At 45.1% G+C, this 13,822-nt stretch overlaps 3 non-coding genes across 3 annotated transcripts; all 3 read left to right on the top strand.

The window, feature by feature from the left end:
- Positions 1-762: 762 nt before the first annotated feature.
- On the top strand, positions 763-844 carry TRNAS-UGA (transfer RNA serine (anticodon UGA)). The gene has a single exon. It is a non-coding gene; the product is annotated as a tRNA-Ser (tRNA).
- A 6,623-nt stretch (positions 845-7,467) lies between these two features.
- On the top strand, positions 7,468-7,549 carry TRNAS-CGA (transfer RNA serine (anticodon CGA)). The gene has a single exon. It is a non-coding gene; the product is annotated as a tRNA-Ser (tRNA).
- A 3,193-nt stretch (positions 7,550-10,742) lies between these two features.
- Positions 10,743-10,824, top strand: TRNAS-CGA (transfer RNA serine (anticodon CGA)). The gene has a single exon. It is a non-coding gene; the product is annotated as a tRNA-Ser (tRNA).
- The last annotated feature ends 2,998 nt before the right edge of the window (positions 10,825-13,822 follow it).

Below are 13,822 nucleotides of genomic sequence, written 5' to 3'. Positions count from 1 at the left end.
TTGGAATTTCACGCACAATCAAAAATTTGCATCAGGTCTAAAAAGGAAATTGAACCGTGGCTTCTTTCGTATTCCACTCTGGTGAGATATCGGTCTTGGGAAAAACAGGCTAGTTCAGGAGCTAGCTACGTATATTGCAAACAATTGAGAGAAGAGATTCTGGAGGCATACTTGTGTGTTTACTATGTGACAAGCTATTCAAATTGCTCATCACTGAGGAATTAGTAAATAGAAATTGCCGATAAGGGTAAGGACATTTCTACTAGATCGTGTCCAGTTGCTGTTAGGTACACCTTGATTTGGGTCAATAAACGCATTCAAAGGAATACTGATCATGTTATGCCTCTATCTAGCAAGACTTTGTAGACTTATTTGGAAGTTGTTTGCAGCTATGCTGAAACTTTTAATACCTGGTTTGAAGAAACTGACTTCTCCACACTGCAGAAATGCAAACAGTCACAGGAATATTCATCATTTTATGCCTATAACTGGCAATATTGTATTGATGTGTTTGGAGTAGTTTTTGTTGCAGTAATTCTAAAAACCTTCATACTAAGTTTGAGGAAACTGGTGTCTCCCCATGACTTGAACCACCACAAGTCTCAGCAGAGTTTCATTTTTATTTGCGCAATGCTCAAAACTGTCACACCTGGTTTAAGGAAACGGCTGTTTCCAGAGTACCTGAAGCCACCTTAGGTCTAGCAAAATGTTTCTGCAAGTGACAAAGTATTTTTAAAGTGTAATTTGTACAGCAGAAAGCAAGCTGTGATGGCCGAGTGGTTAAGGCGTTGGACTTGAAATCCAATGGGATATTCCTGCGCAGGTTCAAATCCTGCTCACAGCGCTCTTGGTATTTTAATAGCAATCAGACCAAAGCATGTGCATTTCACTACAATAGATTAACTAAGTAAAGCTTTGGCACCAACCAGAGACACTAAATAAGTGTTGTACTGATTGCGGGTAATTGAAGGGAAAAATATACAGTATTTCACCACACATGGGATTAGGGATGAGTTCTAAAGTGGTACTTTGCAATAATGGAAAATTGTATACTCACCTACCGGTAATTTTCCTTTCCTGATGCGTCCATGGCAGCACCTACGGGTAGTGGTCCCGCCCCTACCTCCCATAGGACAGGTAACTAGATAAGTTTGGAGCACGCCCCCCACACCTCGTCTTGTACTTTTCGGACTCGCCGAGGCATGGGTGGGTGCTATGTGCTGCCATGGACGCATCAGGAAAGGAAAATTACCGGTAGGTGAGTATACAATTTTCCGTTTTCCTAATGCTTCCATGGCAGCACCTACGGGATCTAACTAGTAAATTCTAAATGAAGGGAGGGACAAGATTTGCTGTAGAACACACAAACAATTTTATTCATAATTATCAGAATATCCCTTAATTAAACTCCTGTTGTGCAGTTAATACTGCCTTGCCGAATTCCACCGTTGAATTCACGGCAGGATCGACTTTGTAGTGCTGCATGAAGGTATGTATTGTTCTCCAATTTGCAGCTTGACAGATCTTGTCTGCTGACACCTTCGCATATGCTGCCCATGATGTTGCTACCGATCTGGTAGAGTGCGCCCTTAATTGCTGTGGCGGGTCCAGTTTGACAGCCCTGTATGCCGCGACAATCGCTTTCACTATCCATGTAGAAATGGTTCTCACTGAGGCTGACTCCCCCTTCTTATAGCCTGCCGGTATTACGAAGAGTCTATCCGACCTCCTAAATGTTTCTGTAACCGTCAGGTACTGTCTTAGCGTCCTACCAACATCCAATTTGTGAGGATCTTGTGATTCAGAATCTTGGAATGTTGGGAGCGTCCAGTCCTGATTAAAGTGATATGTTGTAGCCACCTTCGGTATGAAGTGTTGCATGGGTCTTATTACAACTCTATCCGGAAAAAATACAAGGGAAGGTTCTTTAATTCCAATTGCCTGTAATTCAGAAACTCTTCTTGCTGAAGCAATTGCCGTGAGAAATACCGTTTTTAGGGTAAGGTCCCATACTGTGCATGAATCTAATGGCTCAAACGGGGCACCTGTAAAAGCATTTAGAACCGTTGGTAGATCCCAGCTAGGGAACACTGTCTTTGTTGGGGGTCTAAGCTTCATCACTCCCTTCATAAACTGGACCACCAGTGGACCCTGTGCCCATCTTACGTCTGTTAGCGCTGATAGGGCTGTCACCTGTACTTTGAGGGATGAGTAACTGAGTTGCTTGTCTAGTCCAGTCTGGAGGAAAGCAAGGATATGACATGGTTGCAGAGTTTTTGGGTCAAAGTTCCTGACTCTGGCGTATTCCATGTATCTATCCCATACTCTATGATATGTTCGGTTTGTTGATGTTTTCCTTGCTTGTAACAGAGTCTTAATTACTTCCTCTGAACATCCTGCTTGTCTGAATCTTTCCCCCTCAACAGCCATGCCGTTAAATTCAGTCTGTCTGGATTCGGATGATGTATGGGTCTCTGTATTAGTATGTTCTGAGACTTCTTGAGTATCCAGGGAGGCTGTATCTTCATATCCCATAGCATCAGAAACCAAGGCCTGTGTGCCCAGAATGGGATTATTGCTATCATCACGACTGGTTCCTGACTGAGGCGTTTCAGCAACCTGGTAATCATTGGTATGGGGGGGAAGACATATCCCTTGCTGAAGTTCCAGGGCGAGGTAATTGCATCCACCGATTCCGCCAGGTGGTGCTGGTATCTGGACATAAATCTTTTGCATTTGCTGTTGTGGGGGGACGCCATCACATCTATCTCCGGGAAACCCCACCTCCTGCAGATCTCGAGGTAGGTGGTCTGGTTCAGTGTCCATTCGTTGTTGTCTATCACTTGCCGGCTCAAATAATCCGCCGTGATGTTCTGTTTTCCCGGAATATAACAGGCCGTCAGACTCTGTAGATGTGTTTCTGCTAGTGTCATTATCTTGGCAGTCTCCTGTAAAAGTGTGAAGCTCCTCGTTCCACCCTGCTTGGTCACATAGGCTACCGCAGTCCTGTTGTCCATTCTGATCACAATGGCCTTGCCCTTGAGCTCCGGTAGCAACGTCTCCAATGCCATGTAGGCCGCTCTCAGTTCCAACACATTGGCAGGTATCTGCGTGGTCTTGTCCTTCCAGATGCCCTGCACTACCTGCGTCAGGGAGTAGGCTCCCCAGCCTCTCTGGCTGGCATCCGTCGTGATGACTCTCTTCTCCTGTTCCAGTATGGGTAGGCATCTGTTCAACTTGACAGGATTTGTCCACCATGTCAACCCTTCTCTCATGTGCTCTGTGATATGGATCTTTTGGTATAGGTTGATGTTGCTGTATTGATTCAGGAAACCCCACTGAAACGCTCTCGAGTGCCACTGGGCCCATCTTACCATCGGTATGGTGGATGTAAGTGTACCCAGCAGACTCATGCAGTCCTTGGCAGTCATGTATTCTTTGGTTAACGCTCTCTGCACCTTCCTTACTATATTCTCCAGTTTTTCTCCGGGGAGTTTCACTGCGTTCAGATGTGTTTGGATTCTCGCCCCCAGAAATATCATATCCTGGGTTGGTTGAAGATGAGATTTCTTCCAACTTATCAGCCAACCAAGTTCCTGTAATTTCTCCAGGAGAATGTCTTTCTGTTGTTGAATCAAGTGATGACTTTGTGCTAGTAGAATTATATCGTCCAGGTAGTGGTGGAGTCTTAGGCCCTGTAGGCGGAGAAGAGCTACTACCTGGACCAGAATCTTGGAAAACGTCCTGGGGGCCGTATTTATGCCGAATGGCAGGCAGGTGAACTGGAGATGTAGGTTCCCTATAGCAAACCGAAGGAAACGTTGAAATTTTCTGTGGATAGGAATATGCAAATATGCGTCCTCCAAGTCTATGGACAACATCCAGTCTGATATCTGTGTAGCCAAGAGCACTGTCTGCAGTGATTCCATCTTGAAGTGTTGTAATCTTATGTGTCGATTTAATAACCTCAGGTCTAGTACTGGCCTTAATTCTCCAGTTTTCTTTTTCACGAAGAAGAGGGGTGAGTATACTCCACTCTTCTCCTCTTCCTTGGGTACCACCGTCACTGCCCTTTTCAGTATTAGCTCCTGTACATAGTTTACTAATATCTGTTGTTTTTCTTCTGATTTCGGAATTATTGTTGGCACAAAGTGGTTGTTCGGTGGCCTCTCTCGAAAGCTCCAACGATGTCCGTTGTTGATCGTTTTTAAGACCCAGGGATTGTGAATTTGTTCCGCCCAAACGTGTCCGAAAAAGCGTAGCCTTCCCCCCACAGGACACTCCTGGGCGGACGCACCATCAAAAGCTTTTAGGCGCATGGGTTGTAGAGGAAGTTGTAGCTCTCTGTTTGTTTAGTTTCTGGAGGGTCGCCTGACTACCCTGCCAGTTCCTCCTGAAGTCCTTCCCTGGTCTGTAAGATCTTGCATTGCGGAATCTATTTTGTTGATATGGCGGTTGCTGATTGCTATACGGCTTCTTACTTCTTCTGTCTTGGGGAATGAGGCCAGATTTGCCGCCCGTCACCCTGGTTATGGCAGAGTCCATTTTTTCCCCAAACAAATTTTTCCCGTCGAATGGTATCTTGCACCAGTTTTGTTTGGACGTAGGGTCAGCCGACCAAGATTTTAGCCATAGTGCACGCCGAGTTGTGACTGAATGTAGCATCGCTCTTGATGTTGATCTAATTATGTCTACCGCGGCCTCTCCTACAAAGTCTGCGGTCAACTTAAACTCTTGCAGTGAGTTGATCAGCGTCTTCTTGTCAGTATCCTGCGAGATAGCATTCTCCAGCTTCCTGTATCACCTCGTTAATTTCTTCCATAAACGGGAAGGTAGTACATTTCTTCTTTAAATGTTTAAAGTATGTCTTCTTCTGCCTAGTGTCGTTGCCTGTGTCTGTATCATCATCTTCCCATTCTATCGCTTGGCGAACTGCTCTTACATATGGTTCCACGAGGGCGAAGTCAAATCCGACCTCCCTTGCTTCGGTTAGTTCATCCTCTATTACTGTAACCCCATCTTCTCCTAAGGTGGAAGGACCTGGTTGTGTGGATGGGTCGGATGCTTGCTGAGGCAAAGTTGCTATAAATTGCGACATTGATTCTTGCACTGCACGCTGTATTAGGTGTGACACTTCCACCGGCTGTGTTTCCGTGGCCATTTGACTGAAGCACTTGCCACATACTAATTTATCTGGGAGTGTGCTATTTCCGCATGCCCAGCAATTTTTGGGCTGCTTGTGTCGTCTCTCTTTAGGAGATTTACTCCTGTCGCTTCTCTTGCGGGAGCTTGACTTGCCAGATGATCCCTCTTGCGAACTTCTGGGGCTGTCAGGAGACAAATGAATTGTCTTTTAGATCTTCAGCCTCAGTTTGGTGATCTAAAACCTATACTCACCTAGGGCACTCTTACCTATCAAACTGTTGCTGGTCTGTGGTGGGCGCTTCCTGATCCATTCCTGCGTATGCACTATGTCTGCAAGGAAGGATAGGACCTAATGAGTATCCATAGTATACAGGCCTTCCCCCCCAGATAGCCTGCTAGGTACCGGCAGGGTACTAACCTGTAACTCTGAGGGGTAGTGCTTGACAGGTCTCCTCCACCTGCGCTGTGCTGTCCTGTCCTGTGGCTGCTGCTGCTTTGGCTGCTGCCGTCGGCCGCTGTAGGGACGCTGGACGCCATGTCTAGCATTCTAAATAAGCCCTAGTAGGCCGACCACTCCCCACCCCGCGTGCGGAGCTTCCGGCCTCCGGAACGCAACCCGGAAGTGATGCGCGCGCACCCGGAAGTGACCTACGCGTCTATCCGCGCCGCTCCGAATACCGCTGGGAGCGAGCCGGGACCCTATGGAGGAACGCCGCTAACTAGCGACAGAGCGTCAGGCAGCCACAGCAGGGAACGGCAATAGGGTGAGTCCCAAACCTACAGAAAGCCACAAAAAGCCACCCCTCCTGCGCCACTTTACTAGCTTTTAGCCAGCAATATGAGAATAGCTATGGCGTCCAAACGGAGAGGTATTTAACCCTCCACCTGACAGCCCCAGTAGGACGCCATAGAGCAGTCCCCCCCCAAGAACAGCAGAACGGTGGGGAAAACGGCCGTGAGACCCTATTAGGGTCTGTAAGCCCTACCAGGAGAGGCTACCCTGGTAGTATTGATAGGAGTGCCAGCAAATCTGCTACCTGTCCTGACGGCGAGGACGAAAAACATAGATGAGGTGTGGGGGGCGTGCTCCAAACTTATCTAGTTACCTGTCCTATGGGAGGTAGGGGCGGGACCACTACCCGTAGGTGCTGCCATGGAAGCATTAGGAAAAGTTGTTGTATTTGACAGCTCAGAACCATACCATTGTAATGGGAAGATTACATTTGGGTATTGACAATCTACAATGACACTGCATTTGACTTGTAGTTACCAGTGGTGAGTAGAAATAGTCAATGACATGTTCAAAAAATTGGGGGTTTGAAAGTGCGTCACTAAGAAATGGCTGAAGGTCGATTTGATTTCCCCAGTTCTTAACTCTGTACAATTTAAAACAAGCCAGAATTTGAATCATCTCATTGACCTTCATTAGATGTGAGTACATTTAAAAATATGCTATACTTCCTAGACCACACCTGGAATTTCCTGAGGTCTAAACCGAGACTTTGCAAATAGCTGTCCAGATCTCTGCAGACAAGTACAAACCCTGCTCAAGACAATTTTGGAATTTCACGCACAATCAAAAATTTGCATCAGGTCTAAAAAGGAAATTGAACCGTGGCTTCTTTCGTATTCCACTCTGGTGAGATATCGGTCTTGTAAAAAACTGGCTAGTTCAGGAGCTAGCTACATATATTTTAAATAATTGAGAGAAGAGATTCTGGAGGCATACTTGTGTGTTTACTATGTGACAAGCTATTCAAATTGCTCATCACTGAGGAATTAGTAAATAGAAATTGCCAATAAGGGTAAGGACAATTCTTCTAGATCGTGTCCAGTTGCTGTTAGGTACACCTTGATTTGGGTCAATAAACGCATTCAAAGGAATACTGATCATGTTATGCCTCTATCTAGCAAGACTTTGTAGACTTATTTGGAAGTTGTTTGCAGCTATCCTGAAACTTTTCATACCTGGTTTGAAGAAACTGACTGCTCCACACTGCAGAAACGCAAACAGTCACAGGAATATTCATCATTTTATGCCTATAACTGGCAATATTGTATTGATGTGTTTGGAGTAGTTTTTTGTTGCAGTAATTCTAAAAACCTTCATACTAAGTTTGAGGAAACTGGTGTCTCCCCATGACTTGAACCACCACAAGTCTCAGCCGAGTTTCATTTTTAATTGCGGCAATGCTGAAAACTGTCACACCTGGTTTAAGGAAACGTCTGTTTCCAGAGTACCTGAAGCCACCTTAGGCCTAGTAAAATGTTTCTGGAAGTGACCAAGTATTTTTAAAGTGTAATTTGTATAGCAAAAAGCAAGCTGTGATGGCCGAGTGGTTAAGGCGTTGGACTCGAAATCCAATGGGATATTCCTGCACAGGTTCAAATCCTGCTCACAGCGCTCTGGGTATTTTAATAGCAATCAGACCAAAGCATTTGCATTTCACTACAATAGATTAACTAAGTAAAGATTTGGCACCAACCAGAGACACTAAATAAGTGTTGTACTGATTGCGGGTAAATGAAGAGAAAAATATACAGTATTTCACCACACATAGGATTAGGGATGAGTTCTAAAGTGGTACTTTGCAATAGGTTGTTGTATTTGACAGCTCAGAACCATACCATTGTAATGGGAAGATTACATTTGGATATTGACAATCTACAATGACACTGCATTTGACTTGTAGTTACCAGTGGTGAGTAGAAATAGTCAATGACATGTGCAAAAAATTGGGGGTTTGAAAGTGCGTCACTAAGAAATGGCTGAAGGTCGATTTGATTTCCCCAGTTCTTAACTCTGTACAATTTAAAACAAGCCAGAATTTGGATCATCTCATTGACCATCATTAGGTGCAAAAATAGAAAATGAGAATTGGCTCTTGGGTGCATGAAAAGGACAAAAACTTTTATTCATATATTATAAATATGACACAACATGAAAAAATCCCAATACCCTATGAATATTTAATAACCCCATAAAATAACTCCTCACAAACTCCACATAACCTCAGGGGCTGCAGTCCCCAAGAAGGCCAGAAAGAATCAGTTCCAACATATAATGGACAATCAAGGCCAGCATATGTGAACAAGGCACATGGACAATGTTCCTGAAGTGTGTGATAGGCACAAGGAAGCAAGTTCAATAGCAGCATCCAGACAGGCATATAAAAGCACAAGAGCACAGTATAGCTTGAAGCAGATGAATGCCGTCTAGGTAAGATGGTAACATGCAAAGTTAGTGACCAATAAAGCAGCCTGATGACAAGCAGGGATCTGTATGGACAGGCAGTCCGTCACTCACAGAACATGGATGGATAAAGCAAAACTTAAAAATCCACACAAGTATGAGCACATGCGGCAAATGCAGTGAATAGTCCCCCAATCGCAGGGCAGGTACAGCCAAACAAGCGTGTATGTGCTCAGGATAGAGACCTTCTCATAGTTACCAAGTTCCACTGGCAGAATCGTCCATGAGGTAATGCTGGTGCATGCTGAGCTTCCCTTGTGCTGACAGACTGAGTCTGGTGGCCTATTTGTAAATGTCCATAAGGCCCACGAGGTAGATGGAGGAGATGTGGGAGTGAGGAGGATGAACGCTGTCAGGAGGAGCCTGACATGTTTCGCCGCATCTAGCGGCCTTTTCAAAGGCAGACAGCGTGTGAACTGTATGGACGCCATAGCGGCGTCCATAAATGCTGAATGCGACTGCGCGGCCCGCCCCCAGGCCCACCCCCCGTCCACAGTCATCCTCCCCACACGCCCACCAGAAGCGTGGGCGCATGTGCGGCCAACAGATGGAGCGCAGAGCGCCCCAACCAGTAAGCGTCACACAGCGGCGCCGAATGGCGCGGATGGGTGACGTCAGGGATGGCAAATGGAGAGCAGAGCGCTCCAGCCAATGCGCGCCACACAGCGGCGCCAACCGACGCAGATGAACGACGCCAGGAATGGCCACCAGGTGGAGAGGACGAAAGAACGGGGCAATAAGCCGCAGCGGACAGCGCAGCCACACGCAGCCCATGTAAATGTAAATCAACAACAAACCCTACTATACAAATGAAAAATAAAAAATAATAATAAAAATAAAAATGAAAACCAAAACAAAATAAACGCACCAAAAACAGTGCTACTATCACAAAATTATTAAACAGAGAAACTAGCGTCATGGGCATATGCACACAGATGAACTGCAGTGCATCATGCCACATAACGTATATATATATAAATGCTCTTGTGCTTTTATATGCCTGTCTGGATGCTGCTATTGAACTTGCTTCCTTGTGCCTATCACACACTTCAGGAACATTGTCCATGTGCCTTGTTCACATATGCTGGCCTTGATTGTCCATTATATGTTGGAACTGCTTCTTTCTGGCCTTCTTGGGGACTGCAGCCCCTGAGGTTATGTGGAGTTTGTGAGGAATTATTTTATGGGGTTATTAGATATTCATATGGTATTGGGATTTTTTCATGTTCTGTCATATTTATAATATATGAATAAAAGTTTTTGTCCTTTTCATGCACCCAAGAGCCAAATCTCATTTTCTATTTTTGCACCATATTATTATGTTGGCATGTGCATGAGGAGGATATTTGTTGCATTTTTTATATTTTTGGTACTATCATTTTTATTTTTCATTATATCCCTATTTGACGCTGCCCTATAATATTGAAGCATTTGTTACATTGACCATCATTAGATGTGAGTACATTTAAAAATATGCTATACTTCCTAGACCACACCTGGAATTTCCTGAGGTCTAAACCGAGACTTTGCAAATAGCTGTCCAGATCTCTGCAGACAAGAACAAACCCTGCTCAAGACAATTTTGGAATTTCACGCACAATCAAAAATTTGCATCAGGTCTAAAAAGGAAATTGAACCGTGGCTTCTTTCGTATTCCACTCTGGTGAGATATCGGTCTTGGGAAAAACAGGCTAGTTCAGGAGCTAGCTACGTATATTGCAAACAATTGAGAGAAGAGATTCTGGAGGCATACTTGTGTGTTTACTATGTGACAAGCTATTCAAATTGCTCATCACTGAGGAATTATTAAATAGAAATTGCCGATAAGGGTAAGGACATTTCTTCTAGATCGTGTCCAGTTGCTGTTAGGTACACCTTGATTTGGGTCAATAAACGCATTCAAAGGAATACTGATCATGTTATGCCTCTATCTAGCAAGACTTTGTAGACTTATTTGGAAGTTGTTTGCAGCTATGCTGAAACTTTTCATACCTGGTTTGAAGAAACTTACTTCTCCACACTGCAGAAATGCAAACAGTCACAGGAATATTCATCATTTTATGCCTATAACTGGCAATATTGTATTGATGTGTTTGGAGTAGTTTTTGTTGCAGTAATTCTAAAAACCTTCATACTAAGTTTGAGGAAACTGGTGTCTCCCCATGACTTGAACCACCACAAGTCTCAGCAGAGTTTCATTTTTATTTGCGCAATGCTGAAAACTGTCACACCTGGTTTAAGGAAACTGCTGTTTCCAGAGTACCTGAAGCCACCTTAGGCCTAGCAAAATGTTTCTGGAAGTGACAAAGTATTTTTAAAGTGTAATTTGTACAGCAGAAAGCAAGCTGTGATGGCCGAGTGGTTAAGGCGTTGGACTCGAAATCCAATGGGATATTCCCGCGCAGGTTCATATCCTGCTCACAGCACTCTGGGTATTTTAATAGCAATCAGACCAAAGCATTTGCATTTCACTACAATAGATTAACTAAGTAAAGCTTTGGCACCAACCAGAGACACTAAATAAGTGTTGTACTGATTGCGGGTAAATGAAGGGAAAAATATACAGTATTTCACCACACATGGGATTAGGGATGAGTTCTAAAGTGGTACTTTGCAATAACGGAAAATTGTATACTCACCTACCGGTAATTTTCCTTTCCTGATGCGTCCATGGCAGCACCTACGGGTAGTGGTCCCGCCCCTACCTCCCATAGGACAGGTAACTAGATAAGTTTGGAGCAAGTCCCCCACACCTCGTCTTGTACTTTTCGGACTCGCCGAGGCATGGGTGGGTGCTATGTGCTGCCATGGACGCATCAGGAAAGGAAAATTACCGGTAGGTGAGTATACAATTTTCCGTTTTCCTAATGCTTCCATGGCAGCACCTACGGGATCTAACTAGTAAATTCTAAATGAAGGGAGGGACAAGATTTGCTGTAGAACACACAAACAATTTTATTCATAATTATCAGAATATCCCTTAATTAGACTCCTGTTGTGCAGTTAATACTGCCTTGCCGAATTCCACCGTTGAATTCACGGCAGGATCGACTTTGTAGTGCTGCATGAAGGTATGTATTGTTCTCCAATTTGCAGCTTGACAGATCTTGTCTGCTGACACCTTCGCATATGCTGCCCATGATGTTGCTACCGATCTGGTAGAGTGCGCCCTTAACTGCTGTGGCGGGTCCAGTTTGACAGCCCTGTATGCCGCGACAATCGCTTTCACTATCCATGTAGAAATGGTTCTCGCTGAGGCTGACTCCCCCTTCTTATAGCCTGCCGGTATTACGAAGAGTCTATCCGACCTCCTAAATGTTTCTGTAACCGTCAGGTACTGTCTTAGCGTCCTACCAACATCCAATTTGTGAGGATCTTGTGATTCAGAATCTTGGAATGTTGGGAGCGTCCAGTCCTGATTAAAGTGATATGTTGTAGCCACCTTCGGTATGAAGTGTTGCATGGGTCTTATTACAACTCTATCCGGAAAAAATACAAGGGAAGGTTCTTTAATTCCAATTGCCTGTAATTCAGAAACTCTTCTTGCTGAAGCAATTGCCGTGAGAAATACCGTTTTTAGGGTAAGGTCCCATACTGTGCATGAATCTAATGGCTCAAACGGGGCACCTGTAAAAGCATTTAGAACCGTTGGTAGATCCCAGCTAGGGAACACTGTCTTTGTTGGGGGTCTAAGCTTCATCACTCCCTTCATAAACTGGACCACCAGTGGATCCTGTGCCCATCTTACGTCTGTTAGCGCTGATAGGGCTGTCACCTGTACTTTGAGGGATGAGTAACTGAGTTGCTTGTCTAGTCCAGTCTGGAGGAAAGCAAGGATATGACATGGTTGCGGAGTTTTTGGGTCAAAGTTCCTGACTCTGGCGTATTCCATGTATCTATCCCATACTCTATGATATGTTCGGTTTGTTGATGTTTTCCTTGCTTGTAACAGAGTCTTAATTACTTCCTCTGAACATCCTGCTTGTCTGAATCTTTCCCCCTCAACAGCCATGCCGTTAAATTCAGTCTGTCTGGATTCGGAAGATGTATGGGTCCCTGTATTAGTATGTTCTGAGACTTCTTGAGTATCCAGGGAGGCTGTATCTTCATATCCCATAGCATCGGAAACCAAGGCCTGTGTGCCCAGAATGGGATTATTGCTATCATCACGACTGGTTCCTGACTGAGGCGTTTCAGCAACCTGGTAATCATTGGTATGGGGGGGAAGACATATCCCTTGCTGAAGTTCCAGGGCGAGGTAATTGCATCCACCGATTCCGCCAGGTGGTGCTGGTATCTGGACATAAATCTTTTGCATTTGCTGTTGTGGGGGGACGCCATCACATCTATCTCCGGGAAACCCCACCTCCTGCAGATCTCGAGGTAGGTGGTCTGGTTCAGTGTCCATTCGTTGTTGTCTATCACTTGCCGGCTCAAATAATCCGCCGTGATGTTCTGTTTTCCCGGAATATAACAGGCCGTCAGACTCTGTAGATGTGTTTCTGCTAGTGTCATTATCTTGGCAGTCTCCTGTAAAAGTGTGAAGCTCCTCGTTCCACCCTGCTTGGTCACATAGGCTACCACAGTCCTGTTGTCCATTCTGATCACAATGGCCTTGCCCTTGAGCTCCGGTAGCAACGTCTCCAATGCCATGTAGGCCGCTCTCAGTTCCAACACATTGGCAGGTATCTGCGTGGTCTTGTCCTTCCAGATGCCCTGCACTACCTGCGTCAGGGAGTAGGCTCCCCAGCCTCTCTGGCTGGCATCCGTCGTGATGACTCTCTTCTCCTGTTCCAGTATGGGTAGGCATCTGTTCAACTTGACAGGATTTGTCCACCATGTCAACCCTTCTCTCATGTGCTCTGTGATATGGATCTTTTGGTATAGGTTGATGTTGCTGTATTGATTCAGGAAACCCCACTGAAACGCTCTCGAGTGCCACTGGGCCCATCTTACCATCGGTATGGTGGATGTAAGTGTACCCAGCAGACTCATGCAGTCCTTGGCAGTCATGTATTCTTTGGTTAACGCTCTCTGCACCTTCCTTACTATATTCTCCAGTTTTTCTCCGGGGAGTTTCACTGCGTTCAGATGTGTTTGGATTCTCGCCCCCAGAAATATCATATCCTGGGTTGGTTGAAGATGAGATTTCTTCCAACTTATCAGCCAACCAAGTTCCTGTAATTTCTCCAGGAGAATGTCTTTCTGTTGTTGAATCAAGTGATGACTTTGTGCTAGTAGAATTATATCGTCCAGGTAGTGGTGGAGTCTTAGGCCCTGTAGGCGGAGAAGAGCTACTACCTGGACCAGAATCTTGGTAAACGTCCTGGGGGCCGTATTTATGCCGAATGGCAGGCAGGTGAACTGGAGATGTAGGTTCCCTATAGCAAACCGAAGGAAACGTTGAAATTTTCTGTGGATAGG

The sequence above is a fragment of the Hyperolius riggenbachi genome, chromosome 3 (assembly GCF_040937935.1).
Source record: "Hyperolius riggenbachi isolate aHypRig1 chromosome 3, aHypRig1.pri, whole genome shotgun sequence".
Taxonomy (NCBI): domain Eukaryota; kingdom Metazoa; phylum Chordata; class Amphibia; order Anura; family Hyperoliidae; genus Hyperolius; species Hyperolius riggenbachi.
Note: the sequence above shows the minus strand (reverse complement) of the source record. Positions and strands in the feature narration are given on the sequence as shown.